The sequence below is a fragment of the Vicugna pacos genome, chromosome 3 (assembly GCF_048564905.1).
Source record: "Vicugna pacos chromosome 3, VicPac4, whole genome shotgun sequence".
NCBI classification, from domain to species: Eukaryota; Metazoa; Chordata; class Mammalia; order Artiodactyla; family Camelidae; genus Vicugna; species Vicugna pacos.
Window position 1 is genome coordinate 76,410,755 of NC_132989.1, and position 23,478 is coordinate 76,434,232.

The window sequence follows — 23,478 nt, forward strand, 5'->3', positions numbered from 1 at the left end:
GACAATTTTTAACTTCACTAGTAATCAAAGAATTGCAAATTGAAACACTGGGTAATATTTCATCTATCAGATTAACAAATTTTCAGAATGACAATACAAGTAAAAGGGTGAGAGAAATACTCATATACATTACATTGTTTTTCTGAAGGACCATACATGCCATACACATCCAACATCTTAAAACCTATCCATTTTTTGTCCAAGCAATTCAACTTCTAGGAACTTATCCTAAGAGAAAGATCACACAAGTGTGTAAAGATTTATGTAAAAGTGTGTGATCAAAGTACACTTTGGTTTATAACTAAACTTTTTTAATGAATGAGAACAAGCCACATGTCCAGAAAGAAATCAGTCCATACAATGTGAAATCATTTTAAAACCTGATATGGAAAAATGCTTAAGATACATTAAGTGGAAAAACTAGATTACTAATTTGTGTGTCTCTTATGAGCCACATCTAGGTGTTTTGTTTGTTTGTTGTTTATTTGTTAGGTGCCTGTATGTGCATAAAATCCTGAAGGCTATCAAGATTTCCAGAGTAGTGTCACCTCTAGGTCATATACAAAAGACTTTTTGTAATTTAATATTGTGATATTTTGAACAAAATAACATATTTACCTTTTAAAGTGCAATTACTATGTTTAAAATATTCAGGGTCATAGAGTGAGATGACAAGTAAGCATCCTCTTAAATAAGATGACTTCTGAAGATAATTTTAGTACTTCTCCCAAACATACTGTGAGGTATGTTTCCTGTTTCTCCAAGTCAAGGTACCAAGTCCCTCTCTTTAGTGTATACCCTGGCTGTATGGGCCATAATAAATATGCAGACAGGAAAACTATATCCCAGGTACTATTAGTAATTACCATCTCAATAATGTCGGTACCACCAAATACTTATCAAAAGCTAGCTGGGGGAAATGAGACTGAAAGATCATGAACTGAAGGATATGGAATCCACCTTTTCTTCTCTACTCTGCAACTAAATTAAGCCAAAATCAGCAGAAAGCATTTTGGGGCTCATAACTGTCCCAACCACCACCTCTGGATATTAAACCTACCTCCCCTAGTCCCTTATATAGACTAGATTTTACTGAATTAGCATCCATGGAATTCCATCAGCCTACATTGTCGAGTGTCACAATAAACACGCCTATGAAACTCATCATTGTGTCCAGTGTAAGTGAGGGGAGTGTCTGTTACCCCTGAGAGGAATTTCTGCCTGGGCTTAGCATCAGAAATCTGCAGTGCTTCTTCTGACTAAACGGTCTGTATCCCACAGTGGGTTTTAACCTTGTGGGTTAAACATGCCCCTGAGAATCTGATGAAAGCTGTGATTCCTCTCTCCACATGCACATACTACACTTTGTCAACAACTTCAGGGAGTGCAGAGACATCTCCCTAGTCTCCAGGTTAAGAGTCCCCATCTTATGGACCAAGTTTCCTTCTCACAAGTTCCCTTTTCACATGGGCTGCTGTAAAGTTTAATTTCCAATTTAACTCCTGCCTTCAGCAAGTACACAGTTCATCTGCAATAGTTGCACACTTGGTTCCAGTCCACGTCCCTGTACTAACAAACATTTAATTTATTATTTTGCTGAAACTCACGTACCCTGGAAAGTTGATTTCTGGGGAACAAAGGTAGGAAGAAGAGTATAAACAATAAAACACCACGCTAATTCCAAACCTAGTCTGAGAGTCACGAGTGTGATGGACCTTGCATTTCTAGTCCTCTTCTTCCCCAGGCATGTGACAGTACTGCCCTTCCTGGCTGTGGACCACATAACAAGTTCCAGCAAACAAGCTGTGAGCAGAAGTAACACGTGTCATTTCCAGACCAGCACACTGAACTGTTGTTGACAGAAACCTCTCAGGGCTCTGTTCTCTGGGACAATTACCAGCAGGGCAAGAAACAGGCTGCTCAGGGAGTCTGAGTCCTCAAGTGACCACAATGCCCCTGTGGACCTGCGATGGGCCTGATGCTGTTTTAAGCTTAAAAAAAAAAAATTGGTGATATTTTTATCTGCAGCTTAACCTAGCCTAAGTGGATATGTGTACCTGATATGAAAAACAAGAAGCCATAGACCTCTCTCTCTTGTGAACCCAGACCCTAAGATTTCTGAAGGAAACACTAGGATGGCAGGGGTTGCATCCTGCAGGCAGGCTCAGGTTTTAGCAGGTCTGGTCAGATTTGGAGCATTGATGGGGTAGGACCACACCCTAGAGCACACCCTAGGACAGGGAAGCAGCAGGGTTCCTGGTCTTAAAGGAGTGGGCTGGGCTGGCCTGATTGGGGTACCTGGGCAGAGCCTGGTTCCATCACTCAGGCCATCCACTGGGCCACCCCAGGGCGTTCATGCCTCACTCTGGTGTTGGGCTGCCATAGAGGGGCAAACACTTTCCACTGAGCTCTGCCAACCACTGAGGGGAAGACGACAGTCAGTGTGACTGCACAGTCACAGAGAGCCTCTTAGAATGATTTAGTCCTGCTTGTGTCCAAAAAGCACAAAAGGCAGCTCACCAAACATGTGCATTTTTCTACAGGGAAGAAGTAAGAGTTAAAAGGGAAAAGGTGAAGAATTTTTTCTTTAATTTTAAAAACACGAATTTAATTTTTAAAAAATCAAAATAGAACAGGAAAAGACCTGATTTGAGGTTCTGAGCACTATGGATAGCTAGGCCACAAATCAGGCTTTTCATCCTGTTCCTAGGCAGCCGGAGAAAGAAACAGTATCGGTTACATGAAAAACAGTGTTCCTAAGAACAAACAAACTGGTTACTCAAGAGCAGGGGAACTCTCAGGACCGAGGCCGGGGAGAAATCTGTCCCCTGTGTCCTCATAACGAGGTGACTGTGTAACATGATCCTCAAGGTAAGTAAGTGTCAAGGGATTTTTCTCAGGAGCGTGCTTCAGTGTAAGCGGACCGCCTCCAACCAAGCACCATTCAGAGGAACCAGTTCCAAGGGTCGAACGAACACTAGATGTTCAGCAACTCAGCTGTCTGGTGAGCTGAACTGATCCAGCAACCATTGTCAGAATTTCTAGAAGAATTAGATGATAGGCATGTATTTAAAAAAAAAAATTTAAAACAAGGCAGGCACACTGGTTGAGGGTGGGGGACCAATAAAGACTTTTTAAAGTGCTTGAAAATTCCCTGAAACTATATTTGAAAGATCTTAATTACTAAAATTCTAACATTTTCAGCATCAGAATCTAACAGGATGCTAGAGTTATCTCTGGGAACATCTGAGACGGATATGCAACTAGATATATAATAAAACGGACCAAATGATGGGCAAATAAGGCACGGTGATAATAAAATATTTTAGTTTAAAAAATATTGTATTGACAGTATATTCTTCAGCCAACTCTCCATAACTACTGTGCTCCCGCCCTAACATTTGATAACTGAATGGCAACGGATTTCCACTTGGACTCCCCACAAAGTGCCTGGCGGAGAACCAACACTTCAGTTGCCCTCAGGTTCAAATCCAAGTATGTTACACATTAACCAAGCTGGAGGTGGGAGCTTGGAGGAACCTATCCCTGAAAAGAAGGAGTTCTCATCTTTGTAGAGAAGTCAGTAGAGAAAAACAGCAACAGGCATGGCCAGATTTTTCTCCAAAAGTAACTTCAGGGCCTTTTCCCACACAAGGACCAAATGGTAACCAAGGCTCCAGAATCAGGCTTCTCAAACTGAGGTACCTGTACCCCAAAGGGCCCATGAGGGGTATGTGTACACATAAGCCACAGAACGATCACGGGATACCTGACTAATGCATCCCTTTTACAGCGGTAAGTAGTCATTTTTTAAAAGTTAACGTATGTCTTACATGTAGGACAGAATGCAAAATGTACACGATTCTTAAAGTGAAATGGAAGACTTGAAAGAAAAGTCAGCTGCCACGAGATGTGTTGCCAAACACCCAGGAATTAGCATTTACCACTAACTCAGGAAATCTGAAGAGACACAAGAAAAATTAGGTCAATAAGAAAAATAATTCAAACTCATTTCTGCTAAAATATATATTAAGCTATTTATTAAAAATGTTTATTATATATGTGTGTGTGTGTGCGTGTGTGTGTATATATATATATACACATATATATATATGATGTGTATATATCATATATATATATATATATATGATATATACTTGATTTTACACTTACCAAGATACCTGAATTGTATAAGATACTCTTCCACACCTCAAGGCCAGAATAATTTTTAGTCTGGAAAATATACTGAGTGAAATCAAGCACTTATCTCAGCCCTTAGCACACACACCCTCCACTTCACCAAGGGAAGTTCGGTGATAGAACTTTTTAACAAGCTATGTGGAAAAACTGGAAGAGGTTGCAGACCATGTGCACAGGGACACTAGATAAAGCCAGATGGATGCAGGGGTGAGTGATGGCTAATAACCTCCATCTACCACTCACCATGCAGGACAGACATTCCCACCCCCACTGCACAGCTGGGGATATGAGCCCAGGTGCGCTGCCTCCAAAGCCCCTGCCTGGCCACCACGTTGTCCCCCAACAATCTTTCCAACACTCATAATAACGATATTAATGGCATCATGAAGACTGGTATTTTCAAATACTCCCGAGAACTCTACCACTCAGCAGAACTCCTTTACAGAAGAAAAATTAAAAACACTAAGGAAATAAACCTGCATTCCTTCCAACCGCTTTCGTCAGAAGGCCATCAGCAGCAGCAGACCTACTAACAGCAGCACAGTTGTGCCTCAAACCTGCCTGCAGCGTAACATGAGCCCAAGAAGCCCAAGTGAAGCCCAAGTTTACAGCTTAAAAATACGCCAACTGTCACACATTTCCAATGGGAAAGTAAAAGAACTCTTCACTGTGAGGGAAACAGGCCAGTCAATCTGCCCGAGGCCGGAGGAGGCCACAAACTGCTGTCACGTTTGACTCTTGTCTAAGTGGGTTCTATGCAAGGATAAAACTTAAAAATCCAATTATAAGTGTAAGACACATATTCAATCAGACAAAGCATGACACCTTTTTAGAAGGCATAGAACTGTTACAGAAATCACACCCGCCCCCAGAGTCAGATTTTAAAGACTGAGCGGGGGGGTGTTTATTTAGAAGATGCTCTCCAGGTCTGTACCACCTCCAGAAAAATGTGTGTGCATTGGAGATTCAAATCGGCACATGGCTCCCAAGGCCAAGGTCTGGGGGACTGTCCCAAGGCAGAACTTCCTCCCTCTCTTTCCCAATTTGTGTAATGCGATTGGCCAGGTTAGTCCTCAGCCCTAGGGTTATGGTAACAAAGACTACACGTTCTTTTTAAAATGCAATTCCTCCTGTAAAACAACCAGAAATTATGGGTGCCTTCTGGAGAGAACTTATAATTATTGCCTCAGGGAAAGGAATTCTGTGGTTCTCCCAAGTCACATCCACAATTTTGCAAGATAAACACCAAGCTATTAAAATGTAAACGGTTACTAGGCTACAAAGAAAGTTAATATAAATTACTGGTTAGCAAATACAAAAAAACAAAAAAAAACCCCAACCTTATACTAAAAAATGTATGTTGTACTGAAAAAATTCACTTCATTTTACATTTAAGATTACCAACAGTTTCTTTAAATCTCCATTACTCATTGCTGGTAAGTTGCAGTAAAATAGTTATACCAACAATTTTTAAAATCTCCATTACTCATTTCTGGTAGGTTGCAGTAAAATAGTTATGCTCAAAGTTTGTAGGATGGATTGATATATCTCCTTTAGAAAATCAATTTGGCGACACCCATCAGAGCCACAAGAATGCTGAAGTCATCACAACAAAAAACAAGTCCGTCAAGATAATTCTAAGAGGACCAAAACAGTGTGTCCAGACACAAAGCTCTCCGAAGACTAGGTTCAATTCAAGGATAGGTTTTGGAGACGATAGAGGAACATATGTACTATCTATCCTTCAGGCAACCTTCTACACACCATTCCACTATTTCAGGCAGGGTTCATTTGGTTATAAAAATGGAAACTCACTTATGAGGAGTTTAATAGAAGCCAATAGAGTTGTCTCCCCACATCCAAATGCAATAAGGACAACTGGGTATTAAGAAAAATTCAACCTCCAAATTGTACACCATCAAAAATCAAGACATCTACTCTAAAATTCTCTTGCACCCAGGAGCCATTGGTCTCTGTATTTGTCCCACCTCTCCCTCATTCTCCTCTGCTGCTGAGTCTAGCTTCTCTAGTCATTCACCTGCTTACAAGCAACTCCTCCAAGGCTGCCCCTGAATGGTAGCCTGAATCCCCATGTTCCCATGACCTTTCAACTCAACTCCCTAACAACTCTCTGTGTCTCAATTCCAGACAGTCTGAAGAGCCACTCTGATTGTTCTTCCTGGGGCTGAGTGCCCAGCTTGGTATGATTAACTATGGAGCAAGATGACATGGTAAAGTAAGTGACCCCTGGAAGACTGGGTAGGGACATTTATCTAGAAAAGACACAGGCCAGGAAGAAATTACAGGCATCTATGCTACAGTTTCTCAGAGTTTCTGAGAGTTACTGAACAGCAGTGAACTGAAGATTGCTCTTGGACCTACGAGAATTTTCCCCAGGAATCTGTATTAGTTTCCTGTGGCTAATGTAACAAAGTACCACAAAATAGCAGCTCCAACAAGAGAAACTCATCATCTCACAGGTCTGGAGGCTACAAGTCTGAGGTCAAGGTGTCAGCAGAGCCATGCTTCCTCTGAAGACACCAGGGAAGGATCTGTTCCATGTCTCGCTCCTAACTTCCAGTAATTCCTCGCCTTGCCGGCAGCAGAACTCCCCTCTTCATATGGAGTTCTCTCAGTGTACATGTCTGCATCCACATTTTCCCTTTCAATAAAGTTGCAAGTCATCCTGGATTAGGGGCTCACCCTACTTCAGTATGACCCCATCTTAACTAACTTAACTTACATCATCAGAGACTATTCCCAAATAAGGTCACATTCTGAGGCATGGGGGTAGGGGGTGGGACTTCAACATATGAATTTTAAGCAGACAGAATTCAACCCATAACATCTAGGATTCCGTTTATGGGATTTTTTCCCCCAGGAAAATATTTCAAAGAAAAAAAATGTTATGCATGGAAATGTTCAGTACTGGTTGTTTGTAACGAAAACTCAGACTTGAGTTCCCAACAGACAGGACAAGCTCAAGCAACTCTCACGGCGGTAGAGCACAGCTCGCCAGGACGGGGGTCAGGAGTCAGACTGCCTAGGCTCAGTTCAGATTCCAACGCTGCTAATTACTAACGGAGCGACTCTAGGAGAATTACTTAAATTCTCCTTGCTTTAGTTTCTTCATCTAGAAAATGGGGACGGTGATAATACCTCACAGGTTGTTTCAAGCATTAAATTAATAGAACAAAATCTCATCACAATGCTATGAGAAGGGGGCCAAAATATTAAATCACACAAAATACAAAATCTTCTTATTCTAAGTTATGTATATGGCAAGTTTTGACCATTAACTTGGCTCCATAAATGTCCAATAGCCACCAACAGCTATATATCTGAAGTTGTATTATTTCCGAGCACATTACTGAGGGGTTTATTATATACATAAAACACTTACAGCACTGCCTACCACACCAAGACTTTAAATAAACCTTCATCTGTGCTCTTCTAACTGGTTTCCCACAGCTCACTGTGCCACTTGGTCCCAAGGTGGCTTCTCTCCTTCATGCGTGCATGTGTAACTTGGCTCCTCAGCAAGACTGTATACTGAAATATGGGATTCAGGTTTAGAGGTGGATGTGTATATAAAACACAGAAACTTCATCTTCTAGAATATTTTTCACTAAAGACCCCACTTCACTGCTTCTTTACATAAGTAACTCCTTACCCCCCCCATTTAGAAATTAGCCACCAAGCTCACCTTCCTACAGCACAGCTAAAGGACCTGAAGTAAACCAACAAAAAGTTTGTTCACTGCAATTCATAGATTTTTGTTCTTTGAAAAGGTTCTTTACAATGGAATACTATTCAGCCATAAAAACCGACAACATAATGCCATTTGCAGCAACATGGATGTTACTGGAGAATGTCATTCTAAGTGAAGTAAGCCAGAAAGAGAAAGAAAAATACCATATGAGATCACTTATATGTGGAATCTAAAAAAAAAAAACAACAAAAAAAACCATAAATACAAAACAGAAAGACTCATAGACATAGACTACAAACTTGTGGTTGCCAGGAGGACAGGGGGTGGGAATACAAAATGTAGACTGGGATTTCAAAATGTAGAATAGATAGACAAGATTGTACTGTGTAGCACAGGGAAATATATACAGGATCTTGTGCTGGCTCACAGTGAAAGAGAATGTGACAATGAATGTATGTATGTTCATGTATAACTGAAAAATTGTGCTCTACACTGGAATTTGACACAACACTGTAAAATGAGTATAACTCAATAAAAAGAAATGTTTTAAAAGAAAGAAAAGGTCCTTGGGTCTTTATTGAGAGCCTCTTAATTCTTATCTGACCCACAACGCTAACTAATTTGATCACTTGGTTTCCAGGCAGATTAGAAGCGACAAATTAAAACCAGGGGAAAAAAAATGGGAGCTGCTACAGAAAAACTACAGAAATCAGACACAGCAGTTCAATGGCACTTAGTCAAAGGACGAAAAGCCTTACACACCTTCCTAGTTGCTCGTGAATGCAGCACCTCTACCACCCAGCACGGTTACCGTGCCTGCAATGCCAGTTCTGAGTCAGTCTGAAATATCTATCCTTAGAAAATAACTATCCTTAGAAAATCTGTAAGGCAGCAGAGATGCAGAGCAATTACTCTCCAGAACCACTTTTTTTTTTTTTTTGTAGTTTCTGATGCTCTCTACTAGGGTCAACTCTGAACTATGAGAAAACTGAGATACTGGAGTAACCTTCCAGTAGTCCAAATTTTAACTATACTTTCATAGGGTTAAAAAATACTAGTTGATTAGGTTTGCCAAGTATAATCTTAAAGAACTTTTAGAGAAAATGACATAAATAATATACAAATAGTTTCAATCTCAGTATATGCTCTAAAGTATTTACTAATTTGTTTGATCAACTACATTGTACTCCCCTTAACAACTTTGTTTATGCTGCTGATGTTATAACGAAGTCTCTTTCAAAGGAGAACATGGATAAACTTCAGCCCAGATACCACCCAAACCAACTCTCAAAATAAAATCCAATTTATTACTATTACCACTGCACTCACTGGTAGAGTTGTTCAACTTTCCCTAAGTACACTCATGAAAACGGAACGCAGATTTAGCATGATAATGCCGGAGAACAAAAAGCATCTTCCGGAGGCTCCAACTTTTTACAAGCAATTATGGCTTAGTATCACTGCATCGTGATGGCCAGAGTTAGCAACATCCTTCAACAGTTCTCAGCCCTGGCTGCCTCCAAGAATCACTAGGGAACTTCATACCGAGGCTTCATTCCAGAGAGTTGGACTTAATTGGTATGGAGTGTGGGCCAGGGATTTTTTTCCCCCGAACTCAAATGACAACCACGATGAAGAATATTGCCCTTGAACGGTCCTTTCTCATCAACAAATATCAGACTTAATGAACTGAAAATGCTGTTCAACCCTCCACCCCATTCTGAAAAAGCCCCCCATTCCTTTACTTGCAAGTCAATAGTTTTCACTCAAAATATTTCACAGTTTCAAAATAAAAATACACTCCTATTCAAATGTGCATATTAATGACCCAGAGGCATTCTTCACCATTGGTTAAAATTAGCAAGCCCCAGCTTTTTAATAAGTTTTTTTAATGTTAGTCCACACATTCTCAGTCATTCCTGCACCAGCCCCCAGCAGCCACGGGCAAATAAACCAACAATTCTTAGCAATCTGACAGTATTTTAGAGTTCCACTAAACAGTCACTTATACTAAAGAAAAGCAATGAGGGACAGGGAGACAGCAGCTGCTATGCATGCTGTAAAACACACCAAAGCTTGACTTGAAATTCTTTCACTGAGACAAATGGAGATATATATGGGCCCAGGTGGAAACGGTTCATAATGTTAAAGATGAAATGCTCTAAAGTAATTCGCTAAAACTTGAACAGAGAAGACAGCTGGGATTGGAAAGAAAACGGTTTTCAGGAGGAAAGGCCAATCCACAGGTGGGGATCAACGCTCAGCCAGGCTCATCAGAGAGCTAAGCCTACAGGACTCAGATGCAGAACCTCCCTGTAAATGTGTTTCTTCCAAACTTCACCTTTTCCAGCTTTCACTAAAGCCGTCAGCATCAAAAGCAGAATTTACACCAGGCCTTCTCACGGCATCTGGGGGCAGGAAGAGCAGGTTTTTATATGCCAAGTATGTTTTTCTTTATCTAAAGGGATTTCAGTATGAAAGCAGCACAGCCTTCCCACGCCTCCGCTCCCCCCCACCCCAAGGGCAGGTCATCCACTGCAGGCACAGCCCCACTCGGCTTAGCATCTAAAGGCAGTCCCCAGCTTGCACTCCACTCCACTCCACAAGAACATCAAAAAACACGGAGATGACTGATGCCAATAATCGGTAGAGCAAGTTTTCTCCAGGAAAAAGAAACAGCATTGTTGAGATCACTAACATAAACATGTGTTTACCATTCTCCCTCAAAGTAAGATGCAATTCTACGTTAACTCTGGAGTATCTACTGTAGGGACATTGTTGGGAACACTGTACACTCATCAGTTAACATTTCCTACGTTGGAAAATTTCTCAGACCTCAAGACCAGGAAAAGCTCTCCTTGGCCTGAGTAACTGGCTTGTCCTTGCCTTCCGGACACTGAATCACCTAACAATCACGTTTCCTTCTGAGCCTAGGCTGCTCAGACTCTATCAAATTCACAATTAAGTTTTTGGTCCTCTTCTAACAACTACACAGGACCTGCACTCATATATTCTTGTACACTAACCTCTCCATGACTTTTTATTCCCCCCCAACCCTTAATTTTCCCTTTGCTCCAATTTTCGGACTTATTAAATTATCCTCTAAGCAAAAGAAAAAATTTCCTCTATGATCTATAGCAAGAAATTCAATCTGACCATGTTAGAGGAAGTAATTATACATAATCAACATGTGATTTTAGCTGAATAGATGAGCTGTCATTTCCCTTACACCTCTGACCTACTGACAAGGACCCTCTGGGTCCCTTGTTTCAGAACTCTGTGATCTACATTTAAAAAAAAACGGAAGCACTGATGGCACTGTGCCCAAGAGGAGTTGAAGGGTATTTAATTTGTACAAATATTTAGCAAATCTGAAAGACCAGGATGTGAAACTGTAATGACAAGACCCCAAAGTCACATGGCTTAACTGAGAAAGACCGAGGAAAGTTCTGTAACAGAAGCTGTCAATCTTCCTATCTGTTTTTTTTTAATGGATAAGGCTCTGCATTTTACTATAGAGTTGCTTTTTCTTTACCTAGAAGTACTAAAATATTAATGACAAACACTAAATGGTTAGAAGAAAAATGGCAGTGATTAATACAGGCCACAGCTGTCTTAACCGTACACACTGAGTTTAGTTATTTGCAGGCATTGATCTAGAAATTCTCTCATAAACACACCATTCCATCCACCCTGCTCTAAGGTCACCAACGTCTCGTACCCTGGTAAAGACTTCTCTGTCTAGCCTTCCTTGATCTTTCAACGACATTGGACATGATTATTCCATCCTCCTCAAAATATCATGTTTACTTGGCTTCCAAGACATTCCTGGTTTCCCTCTTAAATCTCCCCCTGGGCTATTCCTCCTAGTCTCTTTTGCTTGTCACCCCTCTGCATCTCCCCTGACCTACAGTACACTAAGATCTGATTCCAACTCCCCCAGTGACCCCATTGGTTCCACAGCTTTATCTACCACCAATGACTCCCCAAATGTCTCTCTCTAGCCTGCATGTCTTTTCTTACCCCTAGATTCATTTATACTTCCTTCTTCACATCTTCACTTGGATGTCCAATAGCAATTTCAATGCCCATCCCTTGAGAGGATTTAATACCTCCTTTGCAGTGCATCTTAAGCACTGCCATACAGCTCCTTAATAAGACCAAGGTAAGACCAAAGCATTTGTCTTAGAAGAATCACCACTTATAGTCTCCAAATCATTACTGTGCTTTAACTGTCATAAATTTGGCAATGCATGTGTGGAACAATCTGCAGATGTTTTAGCAGACAACTTACAGAACACTCATGACTGCCCTATATTGCTTTCTGGCCCTAAACTCTACATGTTACTTACATGCACAGTAACAGTGGAGTGGGAGAGTTTTGCATCTTCTCTACAACACACAGAGAACCACCAATAGTGTGTAGAATTGAGGATTCATTGAAGACCCTGGCTCTGACACCAGATGTCAGCCTACGTACCTCCCTGTGTTGGAGGGCCTACTCAGTGATCCACTCAGTATCAGGATTTCTGCCAGTAACTTTATGGATTAAAACAGAGTCACTCAAAGAATTTGTATGTAGAAATTTTACCTGCCCTGTAAGGATTCAGGATTCTGAGGGACCTGCAGTAGCACAAAACATGGACCTCTACAAGAGGCTGAAAGATGTGAACAAACCCTAGTGTGCATCCAACAGACCACAGCCTTAGGAACTGGGCACTCTGGCCACCAGGGCACACACAAATCCGGGGGTTGAGAGAGCCCTGCTTGGCCTTGAATCTCAGGTGTGTGCTTTATCAGGCCAGGGACTCTGTGTGGGGAGATTGCTGGCTGTATTTCTACCACCTTTCCCACACCCCACACTCCCAGTTTACTCTGGGTTCATCTTTGACTCCTCCAGTCCTCAAACCCCACTTTCATTGTGAGCAAATCTTGGTAAATCCATAGTCAATGCATGTCCTGAATCCAGCTGCTTCTCACCACCTCCACCACCATAAGCCCACACCAAGCACCATCATCTCTAACCTGATTACCTTAATAACCTCTTAATTGGTTGGCTAGGTTTCCACTCCAGATCCCCTGCAGTCTATCAGCCATACAGAAGCCAGTGATCCTGTGAAAAGTTAGATACTATCACCTTTCTACTCAAAATCTGCCAGTGACTACCCAACTGACTTACAAGTTTTTGTTTTTTTAATGGCCTTACAAGCTGGCATGATGTGACCTTGTCCTTCATCCCCATCATCTCATCTTCTACCCACTCTGCTTCCCACATCCTGTCCTTCCTTCCCTTTCTTGACTTCTCCAGGTATGTCCTACCTCAGGACCTTTGCACTTGCTGTTCCCTGGGTATGGATCATTCTTTTTCTCAGACATACACATGGCTGAACACATTTTAGTCAATACATAAGTCACCTTTTCAGTGAGGCCTTCTCTGACCACCCTGTCAAAAACTGCAAACATCCCTTGTCCCAACACCCCAGTACTCCACGTTCCCTTTCATTTTCTCTTCTCCTTAGGACATCCTACCATCTAACACAGGGGTCTGCAAACTATAGGCTGCAGGCTAAATCTAGCCCACCACCTGATTCAGTCAGTAACCCACACACATACATACTGTCCATGGCTGCTTTCACACAAGGGCAGAGTTGAGCAGTTGTGACAGAAACTGCCCTCCCAAGCCTAGTATTTACTATCTGGCCCCTTCCAGGAAAAGATTGCTGACACGCAGCTGTAACACATTGTTTAACGGATTGTCTGTCCCTCTTTATACAATGGGACTTTTACCTGTGTTGTTCATTACTGTCTTCCCAGAGCCAGTAGCAGTATCTGGTGTATAGTAGGTGCTCAGTAAGTATATGGTGAGTAGATGGAAGAATGAATCATGCACTCATATGGATGAGCTGGAAAATAAGACAAACTGATGTCTTTTTCTGTAAACCACTTTTAAGTGTACAGAAAAATACCTAAAATTTAGATGTACAGTGTAATAAACAATTATGAACACTCATACAACCACCCCAAGGAGGAGAATACGTGTAATGCTTTTTCAGTCAAAACATGGTTTCTCTCTGAAATCCCCAATTAACTGAAATGCAAAGTAGAATGACACCTGACATGAAGACTCCATCCTCAGAACAGGAGAGCCCTGGTTGTTAGACCTGGTTCTTAGACACTAAGCAAGTGTTTTCTTGCTCCTTCCCAGCCAACAGCTTACTTCAAGACAAAGGAGGAACAGAAACAACTCTGGCCCCTCACTACCAACCACCCTACTAAGGCTCATGTTAAGCCCTACTGGGAGGCAACTTAGGGCATTTTAATATACAACCATCCCCTCTTATCTGGGGTCCCAGAATCCAATTCTACTCTCAAATGAGCACGGACCACTGAGGCTCCCACGTATTGATGTAAGCCTCTGACTTCATTTTCCTTAAGCATTTGTGATCCCTCAGAGCAAAAAATTAAGACAGTCACCCTCAACTTCTCTTTCCTCTATGTTTCTCTTCCATTTATTAATGAGACACTGCTGCTGGTGCCCAGAGAATTCGGAAAAAAACAATCTATTTAGAAACAATTCTGGCTTAACCATTGTGTCAATTCCTATCCACGTCTCCCTTCCTCTGAATCAGGGGGGACATTTGCATTAAAACTGTATCTCTCTTACTTAGAATGCACCTGCTCAGGCTGATTAAACCCCAACTGGAGTCATAATCCTCCACTTTTGAGATCACTACCCTTCTAACAAAATGAATTAATGTTTCTGGTGAGACACAAGGAGAAAAAAAAAATTGGGACCTGAAAAACCGGAATTGTCCTCATGTGAGGTGGGAGAAAAGGAGAGACAAAGATGCAGGAAAAAAGGATTCAAGAGGTAAGTATTAGCAAATATTCTCTTTTAAAGTCACAATTCATAATTAACATTCCATAAATGAGACTTCGGCCCACAGAGCTCAGTTCTTCTCTACTACCAGAAACGCTCCAGGTCGTTTTGTTTTACAAAAGGCCATGCTTTGCTTTTTTCTGAAGTCCATCAAATAGCAAGTAACGCAGATGATCCGCCCATTCTAATTTCACACAGTAACCTCTTTTTTCATTATACTAAACGGTAAGTCTCATCTCTTTATACAAAATTCAAAATTGCACTGAGCTTTTAAAACAGAGACAGGCATAATTCCATACAGTTTTAAGGTGGAGGGAGAGCAGTTCCGCACAGGTCCATGTGTCTTCCTGTCCACAAATACTCATCAACATGATACAGTCTAACCACTTTATAGTAAAAGTGCTGGAGAAAAGGGCAAGCTATCCACTTTATTCTGTATCAAGGTTTCATCTTACACAGTTAAGCATAATCAAGTATGGTTTTTCCCTATAGAGTATTTAGGTAACTGCATTATCATTACTGGGTAACTTGCTTTTAAGTACTGCCCCTCTCCTCACTCCATTAAAAGGGAAAAAATGGTCTAAATCTCTCACTCAGGTTAAGACCTATACTTAAAATATCAATATAAAGTCTTAGGCTAGCATCATACTTTCTTTTTAAGGGCATAAGAATATACACAGCGTTGGTAAGGACTGACAAATCTGCTGTTTCTAACACAAAAGGTGACCTCATTAAAAATATTAAGGGTAAAAAAATTAAATCTAATTTTATTTCTTTCCAGATACACAAGAAAGCAAAGCATCATCATAATAATAAAATAAATAGATATGCTGAAAAGGTATCTAGTAAAATGCATGTGAGGTTAACAAAATTTCACATAGTGGTCAGAATGGAATCTTTGGAAACTGTGCATAGAAATATCTTAGTCACACTGAACTGGCGGAGGGAGAGATTAGTTTATTTCCCTCAGCAAACCCACTCTGGCACATACATGAGCCTCCAACACAGATTCTCAAGCACACATCCGTGTCCATGTATATGAGGAGAATGATGTATCTATTAGGGAAAAGGACATAAGCAGCTCAAAATGCTGCAGGATCTTGCGGACACTGATACTGCAATATGAATTTTTATGAGTTTTCAGGGAGAGAAAAAAGCAGTTCTAATGAAAGGTTGATAAGACTTGACAGCTCCGAGTAAGTGAAATACATACACTCTCGGGCTCCCGCTCGCCCAGTCGCTGGTCTGCAGGTGGTGGGGCCGTAACCGAGCCCCCAGCGAGCCCCCATTGTGTTCAGGGACCCCAGTTCAGGACAGGAACCTCATCAAATCCCTTGTGTAGGACCGTCTACCCCAGTTACTCCTGTACAACTTACTGTCTCATAATGGTCACACTTCTACTTGAGGGCCAAAACACTGACAATGACCAAAATTCGTTAGATGAGTGTTAGTGGCGAAAAATCGGCAGGGAGGGAGGAGACTGTTTTCACTGTCCAAGTCATCCTCCACGTGGGTTCCAGGCCTGCCGTGGGGTGACGGGCTGGAATGCAGAGTGCTGTCATGAAGAGAAGGCTGTATTTGTAAATGGTACTTTGGGCTGGACAATATCCTTTCGCTGGCATAACCACCACAGAAAGACACTGGACCCTAGAAAGGGAGAGAGGTAGGCTTCTTTCTCCATTTCCTCTCCTCACATCTGAAAACACCCATCAGTTCAGCAAAATTAAGTCAGAAAAAAAAAAAAAAACCTTTCTTTTTGTAAAATGTATACTAGCAATTCTCAGGCTACAAAAGGAAATGAAAGGCATGATGCTCCTAATAGGAACGACACTGTTTTAATAGCTGCCTTGCTATTTGAGGATCCACTCAAAGACGATCAGGGTGAACATCAAAAGCCGCATCCAGCTAATCGGAGGCCTTTTAAATTAGCATGTTGTTCCTCAATATAGAGCAAAATGCTTAGTCCTGTAATGAGACATCCATGTCTGTACAAAAGTTAGGCTGTGGTGAGAATATCAGTTTGCAAGGAATTATGCCTTCAAGCATGCACGCACACACACAACTTGGAGTCTTCTACAGGTTACAAAACACTCACCAACAATAGAGCAAGTAGAGCCCAGCATGCAAAATCCTTCGCTCCTCTGAGGACACAGGTCTGTGTCCTTGACATGAAGCCCTCAGATCAGAACTAAAGGTCAAGGAAAATCTGAGTGCAAACACTTACACAGCTGAGAGGCCAATAGGTGGTTCCAATCCTATCCCTGTATCTAGTGAGATGACCAGGTACCAATGACCAGACTTCTCTGAAATGCCTGTTTCCTCACCTGTACAAGGGGGCTCCTCCTCCCCCTCATGGACCTGCAGTGAGGGTGAGAAGGAATGCACAAGCAGAGGAACCAGCCCAGCTCCTGGTCATCTAGGCCCTCGGCCAGGGGCACCTGCAATAAACATGATCTTCCTCCACAGCCAGTGGGGCGAGGCCAGTGCTTCTCCAGCGCTGGCCACTCCAGTTAGCTGAGGCCTCTTAAATGAACAGAACCACCTGGCAGCCTTCTAACAGACGGGCTGGCAGAGTCAGGACCTCCCAGTTGGAGCCTGATGTGTCGAAGCTCCAGAGGGGGTTCGAAGATGGTCAGGCTGTAAGTGTACCTCATTCCCTGATCAACCCGCGCTGCCAGGCAGACAGGCTGAATACTGCGCTCACTGTGCTCCTGGCTTTCCCAGATATTGTCTTTCTCTCTTTATTCACTTGCTTTGGTGTTTCATTTTGTTAATGGTCACTGGCCTTTCCACATTGGTGCTTACACAGTAAGTTTCCCTCAGAGGAGGTCCTGTGCGGAGAGACTGTTTATGAGCGGAGAGGACCAACATCCTCAGCAAGAGAAACAAAGGGAACCAGGGCCAGGGAGCTGGTTACTTCTCGTGTGTTACATTTTATCCCAAAACTTAGTGGCATAAAACAACCTCTGTTTTATCTTCCTTCAAATTTTGGGAGCCAGGAATTCAGCCAGGGTTCATTCAGCAATTCTGCTCTACCTTTTTTTTTTTTAACATAGTTCTTTGTTTGTTTAAGTAATAGCTACTAAATTGGCAAATCTGTTCATGAGCAACTTAAAAAATCAGCTCCCGTCTGCCTTTATAGACCCACCACGGGAAAAGTACTGTTTTTTTACATCAAACCCGTGAGCAAGCTATTTAATTTCTGTGAGCTTTGCTTTCCTTCCCTATGAAATGGAGATACCCCACCTTCCTTGTAAGATCACAACAGGTCAAACTAAAAAACAATGTATGTAAAGGACGAGGGAAGCCGAGCACACCATAGGCCTCTGATAAGGCCTACGCTGTAAGGCTTTCCTTCAACACTTTTAAAAGCTAGAGAGCCAGAGTCACTTCTCATTAACGGCACCAGCAAACCCAAATATTTTAATGAGATACTGCTTCTGCTTGTATCTGAAGGTTACATACGTGCCTCATACTCAAATTTAGTGTTTTTACATTTCAGAAAAAAATTCAGTCAATTAAATCACTAATGACAGATCCGATATTCTCCTTCCAGTCCAGAGGTGAACGTACAAGGTTTTTATTTGCAAGACTCCACTACTTTGGCTGCAACCATTTTCCCCCTGCGTTCTATGTTTTTATAGCGTGTTATTACACAGATAACTGAGCACTGGCAAAGAGCGGCAAGCAAGGCTGTCGGGGAAATTAATTAGCGAAAGGAAACAAAGGAGCAGCACTTAACCAACTGTGTACACAAGGAAGTCCTGGTCTTCTTTCCAGAATTTGCACATTTTTTTAAATGTTGGCCCGTTCAGAGGACAGAGCACCCAAGCTCCCTCACACAGAAGCCCCTGCCAGCTGCTCACCCTGGGAGCCTGAGAAAGCAAAACCCAGCCTCCCCGGGGCCTCACGGAACCTGTCAGTCTGGAAGGGGAGCCCTTCGCCTCCCCAGGCGGGCCTTGGGCTTCTCCCCGTCCTTACTAGCACTCTCTGGAGCTCAGGGGAGAGGACCAGGAGCCAGTCCTGACACATCTTCTCAGAGGTCCAGCCAGCCAGGTCGTCTTCCAGACAGTTCTGCCCAACCGGCCAGCCGGCAGTGCCAGCCTTCTAAATCAGATTCTTACATGTAACTTCAACATATTATGACTAAAAATTTCATTTTAATTTTAAAACATCTTTGCATCCCCCTCTCGACAGGGGGACATGGGATCAATGTGGGAAATTGAAGCTCTGCCCCAATCCATGATCCTCGAGGTAAAGTGAGGGGACTCCATCCTAGAGTCCTTCTCAAGTCACGCCTTCAGGACCAGCTCTGACTTCAGAGGTTGCCTTAAGCTGTAAGGTTTCCTCCATGTGTTTGTTTATTCAACAAAGATACACAGCACACAGGGAGGTGGCTGCCACGGCCATGAGGATAGGCTCTCTCGTGCTCCTGCAGTTCGCAATGTGGCAAGGGGAGGAGACATGGAGATGTGATGAGGACGGTGCACCAGCAGCCCCGTGGGTGACGTCCAGTCCAAGAAGCCGCTCACATGCTGGGCGGGCAAAGGGGAGAGATGACAGGAGCTCGCGGTGCCTTCTTCTGATCACAGCACTTTAATTTTAGGTACAATTACACAGAAGGAAAGGACCATGATTTTAAGTGCATAAGGCTGTAGCATCTCATCAAGGGATTGTCAGGAACCCATGTTTGGATCACGGGTACAGCAGGTATGAAAACTCAATTCACAAAGTCAGATGTAGCAAAAACCAACAAGCGAAAGAAAACCCTTCCCTTGAAATCAAATTATTTCTGATTCCAAAGCCATGGGAAGACACTGATCCTTCTGAGTTGTTCCTGGGATGTGACACCAAGGGGAAGCCTCCTGTGCTTACTACTAAAATCCTCGTGGTCAGCCGGCCCCCGAGGGCCCTGGAAATCCTGCATGTCTGTACTGCCAGGCCCCACAGGTGGCCCCAGCATCTCTGCCAAGGCAGGAAGCTAGGTGTCTAAGTGCCAGCCTTCCCAGGCCCACCCAGTGGCCTCCTCCCTTGCTTCCTGCTGCCACAAGAGAATCATGAACCCCAACCCCTGTGCCCCAGAGCCCACCTACCCTGACCCCTTTCCGGTCCAGGGAATCTGTTTTCTCTCTCCCTGCTCTCCCAGGAAAACCACCCTCCACCCCAGTACACACAGCCTCCTCTCTTCTGTAAGTGCAGACTTTTTAGAAAGAGACTCAGAAGAACCTATTCTTTAAATTGCTTCAGTTTTCTGCCAGGCAAATATCCCCGAGGCCAGGAATTACAACTGTCCCAGTTCCTACTTAAAATATCAGAGAAGAGAAAAAGCAGAGAGCAAGACACAGATTTAATAGCTTAAAAAAAGATTTCTCTGCCATATGCGTTCCCCTCAAGCAGAGCATCACAAAGGATGCCTTATCTTTAGCTGAAGATAAGCACATCCTCAAAGAAGTACCCCCACCGCCTCCCAACAGGAGGGCTCCCCGGTCCTCTCCCTACCTGTGGACCACGAGGTTCCTACTCTCCCCAAACCACTGTCCTAGCAGCTCCCTCACATTGGGAGTTATGCCAAGTGTCATGTCTTTTCAGCACAAAAGAAATCTGCCAGCTCAAGAAACAGGAGGAACTTGCTCTCCCAAGAACGGGAAAACTGGGGTTCCTCTAATGGTCTTCCATTCTGCAACATGGAAAACCTTCAGTAAGATTTGTTTCAAAGCTTAATCCAAGACTGGGATCTTACTGCCCTCCTCCAGAGCGAAAGAATTCTAGAGACCTCAAGCACATTTCAGTAAGGGCAAATCAAATCCTTGACGTCACAGGCCAGGCGATTCAGGTCTTAAAGGAATAACTTCTACCCTCTCCATCATTTCATGCATTAACCAGGCTGTCGGTAAGCTCTAGGTGAAAAGAGTGAGTATTTAGTTTTCAGAGTTAAGATTAATAGCAGACTTGTAACTGTAAATTTCAAAAGTCCAAAGTACACACTGTGTGGGTAGAATAAAAATAACTGCGACAGAGGCTCTTTGAAGAAGTTGTGGAACTGGCCAGACACTGGCACGGGGCTCACAGGACTGCTTTCTTAGATATTTTTTCTGAGGCAAGAGTGAAGGCTGAGATGTACTGGGCCAGGGCACAGAGGATAGGGCTAAAAGTCAGTTCATTTGGGAGCTTAATGTTAATTATAAATGCATAACAGCCCTCATCGTTCCACTTTGGCTTGGTCATTATAAGTAACACCAACTCCTCTTAAGTTTTCCCCACTCCTGCTAAAAAAAAAAAGCATTTTCTCCAGTCTGCCCTGCTGCCTTGCTTTGTAATCTTGTGTGGCCTTTGCGAGCAGCCCCGGTGTCACATATGGCTCCCACACCGGTAGACCACGCTGGCAAGCACTGACCCTCAGGTGGAGGACTTTCCCCCAAGCCTGCAGGCCCCTGAAGGAGACACAGTCCCCAGAGTCTTTTTAGAAAGCAGGTTTTATCCTCAGTGGGCTCTCCTCCCACCTGCAAGCCCTGGAAGCTAGCTGCCCGGAAAGGTCTGAGGCCTGGAGAAACCACCTTTTCTAAAAATCACAGGTGCTGCCTCCTATGACCGGTTGCTCTGTGGGTGCTGAGGACATCGAGCCAGTCCACATCACTCAGAAGTCTCTGAAAGCCCCCCGGTCAGGGGCTGGCACGGCCACAGGGCGAGTCCTCCGCTGTGTAAGGGGCTCCACCCTGACGGAGGCAACGGTTGCTGCCCAAGACCCAGAGGGTGAGAGCCTCTCCTTGAAGTTTTTTCAAGCACACTTTGAGGAGAAAAGAAAGACAACTGGGGGAGTGTCTGAAATTCCACCTGGGCCAAAAACATCATTGCTCAAAACTTGGCACATTTCCAGTAATGAGTAACTGAAAGATATCCCAAAGCATGAAAAGAAAGTGTTATCTTCAAGAGAGAGCATCGAAAACGGCTTAGCTGGTAAATTCTCACCAAACACGCTTTCTCCCCAAACTCTGCCCCCCACAACTAACAAAACAGTGATTTAAAAGACAGTGATTTAAAAAGCATTAAGTGGCTACACAGCTTACTTATCTGAGGAAATATAAATCTTATAAAAAAAATATTCCTGGAGGGGGGTGGGTATAGCACAGTGGTAGAGCAAGTGCTTTGCATGCATGAGGTTCTGGGTTCAATCCCCAGGATCTCCATTAGGGAAAAAAAATACTTTTGATTAGAAAGTTATGAAGCCATAAATAAGCTGGTAAGAGAAAATGCTAAAATTCTGGTAATGTATCTTTATCAGTAATTTTAAATTACACAGAGTTAACCATAAACAAATGTTAAAACCAACCACCTATTAGTACCTATTACTATTCCTTCGAAATATTGTTATTCCTAAAGAGAAAAAGAGACTTTCCTAAGACTACACCTGTAATGAATGACCATACCTGATGGGGCAAATCATTTCATCTGCTACAAGCTCCTTTTCTTTCCAATGCTTAGGTCTTCAAGGCACCAGGAAAACATCCTTCCAGCTAAATCCCCTCAGGGGATTCTCAACTTGGTTTCTTCCCCAAACCCACCTTCAGTCTGAACTGCATTTTCATTTGTTGATAGTGCACTGTGCACATTCAGGTCAACTCACTCGACTGTATGTTGCTTTAGGTGCTGACCAGATTTCTGAGTTCTTTTACGTCTCCCTGTCCTCCCACTGCCATATTCTACAGAGTTTTGCAAGCAGCAAGGCTTAATAAACACCTCTGGACAAAGAAAAATGTATGCTCTCACACTAGCTCTACCCCACAGCAGGAAGGGCTAGCAGCAGCCTGGGTACCAGGGAGGAGCCCTGCAACTAACCTTCAACAAGGGCATCTTCACCAGCATCTGTTGTTGCAACAGTGTGCTAGGGTTACAACCCTTATTTTCTAGAGCCTCTGTCTGCCCTTTTTGCCCTTCAAAAGTGCAGGCTAATAGAAAAGGAGAAGAGAGATACTACAAAACAAAAAGAAAGAGAGAAAGAGAGACACCCCAGAAGATGCTGACTTGGCTCAGCTCCCGTTACCCTGCACTTGAGTAACGTTGGATACATAGCTCCAGTCTGCAAGTTTAGGTTAAAAAGTTTTGCGTCTCACACACAAAGCCCACTGTGTTGGAGTCCCAGTTTTCTAGGACATCCTGAGTGAGTAGCTTTCGTAACCTCATCTAACTGAAAGCTGTCCCCTCAAAGAGTCGACATAAGTCTGATTGCCCGAGACTTTATGGTAATACTTTAAAAGCTGCCCATCCAGATTGCAAGTTCAGAAACCAAATTTTGAACACTCGTGAAAATTTTAACTTTAAAAACTACATCTCTGTGACAATTTTGTTACATAATCTGCCACTTTTCATTCAAGCCCACAGAGAGAACAGCAGCAGTAATTACATTTACATCCTTAGATGTCCTTAAGTGTCAAAATAAATTTCTAAAAATGGCAGGTAACGGTATCTGAGCAATCTCAAGACAGTGCCCATCTGATTACAGGTTTTTCACAAGTACAAAGTGAGTACCCCATGATGTTTCTCAGCAGGGCATCTACCTATCATTTTGAAATCACTTGGTAAACCTGTATTTATCATTTTTTAAGAACCTGTGTTTCACTTTCTTTGTAATTACCACAGACAAGCTCTAAAGGGACATTTTGGAGAGGCTCTGACGAAATCATCCTCATTG

At 42.8% G+C, this 23,478-nt stretch overlaps 1 protein-coding gene across 3 annotated transcripts in view; it reads right to left on the reverse strand.

The window, feature by feature from the left end:
- The window catches only part of MAST4 (microtubule associated serine/threonine kinase family member 4), a 517,925-nt gene that overhangs the window by 481,073 nt on the left and 13,374 nt on the right, over positions 1–23,478 (reverse strand). The window lies entirely within an intron of this gene.